Here is a 7,132-nt window from a genome sequence, read left to right on the forward strand (position 1 = left end):
CAAGTCCACACCCTTAAAAGGCCCTGAGTTCAAACCCCAGTACTGCCCCTCCCCCCAAAAAAAAGGCATATCCAGAAGTGCCACCTTCCAACTGTCCTGGTGCCAAGTTATTCTTCATGATGACTGTAATGAGGGCATCTCCCTATTTAATAGGAAACTTTTACACCCTACCCACTGGGGAATGGCTTTATTATATGACCACAAAAGGGTACTCTACCAGAGTACATTAACTGGCATAACATCTGACCCCATGATTTGTGCAAAAGCTAAGGTGGAGCAGGGAAGGATTTCAGAAGTAGAGTTGACGGCCCCTGAACCCCACCTGGGTGCAATTGTCACAGATCATGTATGGTACAGGACCTGATGGCAGATTTGGGGCTCCCAGAAGTCACCAGAAACTGAATTCTGCGCTTTACTTTTCGCAGTGCTGGGGATGGAATCCAGGGTCTCATGCACACTGGGCAAGTGCTGTACCACTAAGCTAACCCCTTCCCCACATAGGTGATTAAAATTAAGTCATGGCTCACAGGTCTGCCCCCAATTTAGCTGCCTAGAGATCACAAGCCACACAAATTTCAGACAATCGGGGGTGTGTGTGGGGTCTCCTGCAGTGTATCTTCTGCTTTCATAGGCAGCTTTTGTGGTCAACTCCTGTCATAATGATGGCTCTATCACAGCTTTTTTAAAAAAACCTTTTTAAGCCTCAGGTCCCCTGGCTGTAGATTGTTCGCAGTAGTTCTACTCAAAGGTTGAGGATTAGAGAAAACAATTCAGCTGAAGTTCTCCGCGTTAGTTGCAATTCCACCCTGTCCCAAACTTTGCAATGTGGCCTGAGATCATGGACTGTCACAGCCTATGACCTGGGCCACAGTGTCCCACCCGCTCACCTGCACTGCTTCAGATTTCTCCTTCAACCCCGCCTTCATCAAATGCCCCCGCCAGGCCCCGCTCTCCCTAGGTCGCCTCTGAGGTCGGTCCTACTTCTGTCGCTAGTTTGGCGCAGGACACAGGCGTGGAGGTCCTGAGCGACTACCTCAGGTCGCTGACCTCAAGTGCCAGGCCGGTTTGGAACCGGGCGCATCCGAGTCCACAGCCCCTGCTCTTTGGCCCCGGCCCCTGGCGTCTTCCTGGGTCCGAGTCGCGCCGGGGTCGCTTCCCGGCGACTCCGCGCGCCACCGTCCCCCACACCTCGGGGTCGGGCCCTGGGGCGGCCTTTGCCTTTTCTCTTCAGAGACTGCGGAGCGAGGACGGAGCCAGCGCCCGGAGACGCTCTCCTCAGCGCAGGGGCGCCGCGCGGGTCCCGTCAGGCCGCCGGTCACGTGGCGAGGAGGGGGCGCCGGCGCGCGCACGAGCGAGCGGGCACGCGCAGCCGCGAGCGTGCGGAGGCGCGAGTTGCCGCTCAGTGTGTGGATGGCAGGGAGGGGGCGGCGGCCGGGAAGGGCGACTCCGCCCCCTGTGCGCATGCTCCGGCCCCCGCGGGTTATAAGGCCGCCGCGCCTGCCCGGCAAAGTGCCTAGGTGCGACCTAAGGAGCGTGCTGGCCGCGTGGGTGCAGGAAACAGCGAAGCCAGCGGCAGGCGACGGCCCGAGCCGCCCCGAGGGACTCAGCACGCGCCGCTGGGAGCTGCGCATATAACGGTTAGTTGGGGCGCAGCCCGCGCGCACCCCGAGTTGCCCTGGGTGGTCCAAGAGACCCCCACGCGAGCGCAGACCTTGGTCTGCCGGGAAGGGAGGGCGGGAGGCGCCCGATAGAGGGCAGCCTGGTCGTGGCAGCCGCGTGGCCCCAGAGCGCGGCTGTGGTGAAGGGGACCTTGAGGTGCTTGGGGACAGTGTCTCTCCCAGAGCAGCTACTGGGCCCCGTGGTCAGGTGCTGGCCACAGTCTGGCCGCTGAATCGGGTCATGGTGCCCGGTGACCTTGGGGAAGTCGCTTCCCCTCTAGCCTTTAGAATGATCTGGGAAAAGGGAAGTTTCACATGGCGTTTGGGACTCATGCTGGATGGGAAGGGACTCAGGGCCAGAGTTATTCTGGACTAGGCAGCCATTTGTTAAGTATTCACAGGAGAGTCTCGCCCTTCTAGATGCTGTTTTACTCCCCAAATAAATGTCAGTAACTCATTGCCCCGGCCATCATGGCCATCAAAAGGGAGATGACCCAATAGCCAGGAGAAACCCAGCCTTTGCTGAGGCTGTGAAAAAGGCAGCCAGCCATGAGGGAGTCTTCAGCAGGCTGTCTTCTATGGGAGCAATCTCTGATTCCCCTAGGGAATCCCTGTTACCAGCAGGCGGAAGCCCACATGCCTCAATGGGCATGTGTGTCACAGAGGCTGGTGGATGTCCCCAGAGGGTAATCTGTGGCTTCCTAGAGCCCTTCACTGGAAGGTTTTAAAATCCCTTAATCAACTATACCCTAATCTCAAGGAAGCTGTTCAAGGGAGTAGGGCTCAAAGACATGGTTCAGTAGATAGTGCAACCATATGAAATACGCCAGAGAACAAATCCAGTAATGTCTCCAGTCCCCAGGGACACAGAGGCAAGGGACTTACCCTAGTGAGGATGGTCAGTTGGACTTTACCCATATGCCCTGTGGTGGGGGGAGTGCCTAACTCAAAATTGCTGCTAGTGCTAGTGGACACATTTATGGGATGTGTAGATGCTTTCCCTTGCAAAACTGAAAAGGCTAGAGAAGTAGTCAGACTCCTAATAACTGAAATCATTCCCCTCTTCAGCCTCCAGAGTGAAAACGACCCTGCCTTTGAAGCCCAAGTGACCCAGGTCGGGCTCACTGGAGGCTTGGGGACAGATTGTCTTCTCCACTGTGCTTGGTGGCAGCAATAATCTGGTAAGGTGAAAAAGGTCAGTGAACTCTAAAGAGACAAGTGACCAAACTGATCCAAGAAACCCAGTCCCCAGGGATCAAGTTTCTGCCCATCACACTCTTCAAACTTAAAAATACCCCCTGGGAATCACGGCCTGACTCCCTTTGAGTTTCTCTATGGCAGGCCATTTCTTACTAATGACCTTCTCAATCCAGAGACAGCTCAATTGTTGTCCCATATCACCCAGCTTGCAAAATGCCAGCAAATTTTGTCTTAACATTCAACAGGGATTTGCAGGGAACAAGTGAATGGACCCCCCTCTCTGTTGCCTGGGTAATCTAGTCTTGATTAAATCTCTACACCCTTACTGAAACTTAAACACCGTCCCCACCCTTGGGAAGGACCATTCCCAGTCATTTTATCCACTACAAAGGCAGTGCAGTGCAGGTGGCAGGACTAGACTCCTGCATTCACCATTCAAGAATAAAGCACTGGAACCCTCCAACAAAGGAAGTCCCACTGCCATTGGAACAGCAGACATTGAGTCTGACAGCTCCAGATTATGCTTTCTCATGTGAACCTACCGAGAGACTCAAGCTACTTACTCTTCAGGAAGCAGACTCCTACTTCTCCAGATAAGTGATGCCCGGGCTTTTTTGGGCCTTCGTTGTCTTTGGAACAGTCGTGATAATTATTTTTGATAATTATTTCTATAGCCCCCTCTGACTGAACTATCCCAGAGATACTACTTTGCTTCTCTTTCTAGTCTACATCTGCTCTATTTTGGGGTTTCCTCTACATCTGAACCTTCAACAAGCTCCTCTTCAAAAAGGCTGTGCCCAGTTCAGCCAAGTAACTATGTTCCTTACATTCCTTTCTCTAGTCTCACTTTTCCCCCCTATGCGGGGGTATCTGGGAGGAGAATTCCTTCCTCTCTATCTCTCAGGCCATGGCCAGAAAGAAATCCCACCTAAAAAACTGTTGGGTCTGCTATGAAAGGCCCAGTGCTGGCAAAATTCCTGACTGGCTTATCATCAATTTCACTGACCCTTTCATGGCTCATTCACTCCCTCTTACTGGGAAGCCTTTAAATTTTACTGAACCTCTAATTCACTTAGCAAGGATAACTTCCTTGCCTGGTGATACCCACCTTTTGTTGGTGGATGTTGCTAAGTATTTGTGGAATACTAATATAGTCCCTGGCTTCAATGTGTCAAGGGCCCCCTCCTGCCCAAATCCTAACAGAACACATCGCCCAAATGGCAGTAATAGGACAGGCATTCCTTGTTTGCTGGGTGACACTGTCACCTGTCATTGTAATGGCATATGTTTGTACTGGACACTTCTTTCCAAGCTAGCAATTGTACCATCATTAGGCAAAATGTCTCTGGACCCTACTGCACTATTGTGTGCAACCAGACCTGCAATTATACCCAGGCTCAGATTGCTAGGGTTCAATTTAATAATTATATAGAGAAACTCTCCTGCAAGCCCTGCATTAGGAGTTTTTACAGGACGACCACCCTGGGTGTCCTCGGGAATCTTTCAGCTGATCTAATCTATATCCCTCCAGTTTCACTACAGCAAAGCTGCTCTGTCTCCCCCCGGGTTACCTGTTCATTGGAGTAACTCTCAATGACACCAGATCCAAAGCTTTTGGCCTGCAGTGCTTACATCCCTACAAGACTAGGGGTAACTGGGCCATCGGACAGTTAGTTCCTAACGACAAACAGGTTACCTTCTGGAATAATTCCATCCTTCAAACTGTGATGAAATGGGACTTACAGTCACAGGAATAAATGGAAATCTGTAACCTTAATAGCCAGCCTGGCAGGACTATTCTATGCTGTAGTGTCCAACATCATGACTGCTGCCAGTTTAACCCATATGGTGGGACATGTGGCAATGGAAATGGCTCCACTTTAAGGATATGCAAAAATCTCTTAACTCCCTAGCCGAGATGGTCATGGACAACTGCCTGGCCCTTGACTTCCTATTAGCAGAGCAAGGCAGAGTGTGTGCCATAGCTGACATTACTTGCTGCAGTTACATTAATACTTCAGAAGCAGTAGAGGAATGGGCCAACCACATTTTAAAACATACTATATGAGTCAAAGAAAAATCCCAGAACTCTCAGGCAGCTAGCCAAGTATGGTCCCAGATCCATTCTTGGTTATCCTCTGTTACTTGGTTTCAACCCTTTTTGGGTCCCATAGTAACCAAATTGCTACTACTCATCTTTGGGCCTGGTCTCTTTAAGCTACTAGTAAAGTGGGTTTCCTCTTTTTTAGAACCCATCAAATGCCAAAAGATTGTCCATAAGGAACCCCAACTCCTCTGAAGCCATCTGAATTGTCCTAACTCCCCTTGGAGGAACCCTGGCTGGTCGACTAACTCTGAGCCCCCACACAGCAGGAAGCAGTCAGAGTGGTCATCACCTCTGATCCCTAATGGCAGTTAGGGTGCCATCCGAGGGGGCGGAATGAGGGACAGATGGTAGGATACAGGCAGTAAGGGAAAGATGGTGGAGTCCACATGGCTGGCAGATTCCTTGTAGCACCAGTGATGCAGAGGCTTCTTCCCAGCATGCCCTGGGTCTGGGGATACCCCTCACTTCCATACTACTGCAGTGTTCACAGGTGGGGGATCCAGTCAGTGACAGGGAATGGCCGTGTGGACAGAGGGTGATGGAAATCCGGGCAAATTGAAATGGAGGGAATATCCCACACCACCTAGGTGAGGGAAAAGAGGAAAGGGGAAATCTTGGAGGATGTCAGTGGACTACTGATTTCCGGGTCCCCTTCTCCTTGGAGAAGTTCCTTGCTTTACTTTCACTTTCTGTTTTCCCAATAAATCTTTGCTAAATTCTCTCACGATTTTCCTGTCTTTTAATTTTTTGCCCAGTGAAGAAAAAGAACCCGTATCCTCAGATGGCCTGCCAATCCTTGTCCCACCTGGTGACTTGTGAGAGTGGCATGAGGAGCTACAGTGCTCACAGCCTGGGCAACACTGCAGTGTTCGATTGGACTTGGCCTCCCTGACTGGTGCAGATTGGTGGGGTGGGGGTGGGGGGTTTCTTTGTTATCCAACTTGTGACATCTGAGTGGCTTCTGGCTGGGTTCAGGGACTTTAGGTGCTCTGTGGAGGATCGGAAGGATGGTGATGCATTTGGTCAGAAGCACACTTTTGGGGGTGGTGGGGGTGGGGAGGGGGGAAAATCCATCCTTTTCCACATGCATTTGAACATTTTATTGCTTTGTCGTGACATAATTTGGTGCAAAAAGAGTTGTGAAAACTAGTAATTGATCCAAACCAGGAAACACGTGTTATTACTTCAGTCCTCTCCCTGGTTTCCAGTAGCTGATTATAAACTGGGTGTCTATCAATAATAAACAGTTACAAGTCTCTTTATTTACCATGTTTAGTTTTGAAGTCTTTCAAAAATTATCAGGATAGGCTGGGGCTGGTGTAGGCTGGGGCTGTAGCTCAGCCGAGGTAGAGTGACTGACTGCTTATTATTAGGCCGAGAAGCCCTGAGTTTGGTCCCCAGTACTGAAAAAAATTATTCTGGTTCCAAAATAAGATGTGTACACCATGTCAGTTCCCTGATAAAATAAGTGTGGGGTTTCATTATAGGATGAACTCTGAATTGTGTGAGAATTTGGAAGTGGATGGATACACATTTTTTTTTTTAAATCTTAGCTACCAGCTGATTAAGGTGCAGAGAGATGTGTTTCTTGTTTTTTAGTTAGATGTTAAATAGTGCCGATAAAATCAAGTCTTTTTTTTTTTAAGGACAGGGTCTCCCCATGTAACCCACCCAGACTGGCCTGGAGCTCCAAATCCTTCTGCCTCAGTCTCTCACAGAAATCTGTCTTTATACCATGGGGTAAAACTTCCTCCTCAAATTGCCGTACACGTGATCAAGAATTTAGGTAGCTAGCCCTCAAAATGGGTAACAGTAAGATTTTAAAAACTTTAAATCAAAATACAATATGCTTCAGTAATTCATTCACTTTGGGTTTAAATTGGTTCTGTTGTCTCATCAGTTTACAGTGATTCTTGCTAAATTTGCAAGTTAATAGTGTAAAAAGCATTTTGTGAGTTTTTTATTTTTATTTTTTTGAAATGCTGAGGCTTGAACTCAGGGCATACACTTGAGCCACTCCACCAGCCCTTCTTTGTGATGGGTTTTTTCCAGATAGGGTCTCGCAAGCTATTTGACCTGGTTGGCTTGGAATGGCAATCCTCATGATCTCTGCCTCCTGAGTAGTAAGGATTACAGGTGTGAGCCACCAGTGCCCAGCAGTTTGTCT

General features: G+C 49.7%; 1 long non-coding RNA gene across 2 annotated transcripts; it reads left to right on the forward strand.

The window, feature by feature from the left end:
* Window positions 1-438: 438 nt before the first annotated feature.
* Window positions 439-5,959, forward strand: LOC141414926 (uncharacterized). 2 transcript variants are annotated; one of them, XR_012439915.1, is made up of 3 exons: window positions 439-1,637; window positions 2,727-2,853; window positions 5,721-5,959. It is a non-coding gene; the product is annotated as an uncharacterized lncRNA (long non-coding RNA). The 2 variants fall into 2 exon arrangements; XR_012439916.1 differs by having other exon boundaries at window positions 910-1,637; window positions 2,727-2,839; window positions 5,721-5,958.
* Window positions 5,960-7,132: the final 1,173 nt, after the last annotated feature.

The sequence above is a fragment of the Castor canadensis genome, chromosome 12 (genome assembly GCF_047511655.1).
Source record: "Castor canadensis chromosome 12, mCasCan1.hap1v2, whole genome shotgun sequence".
Taxonomy (NCBI): Eukaryota; Metazoa; Chordata; class Mammalia; order Rodentia; family Castoridae; genus Castor; species Castor canadensis.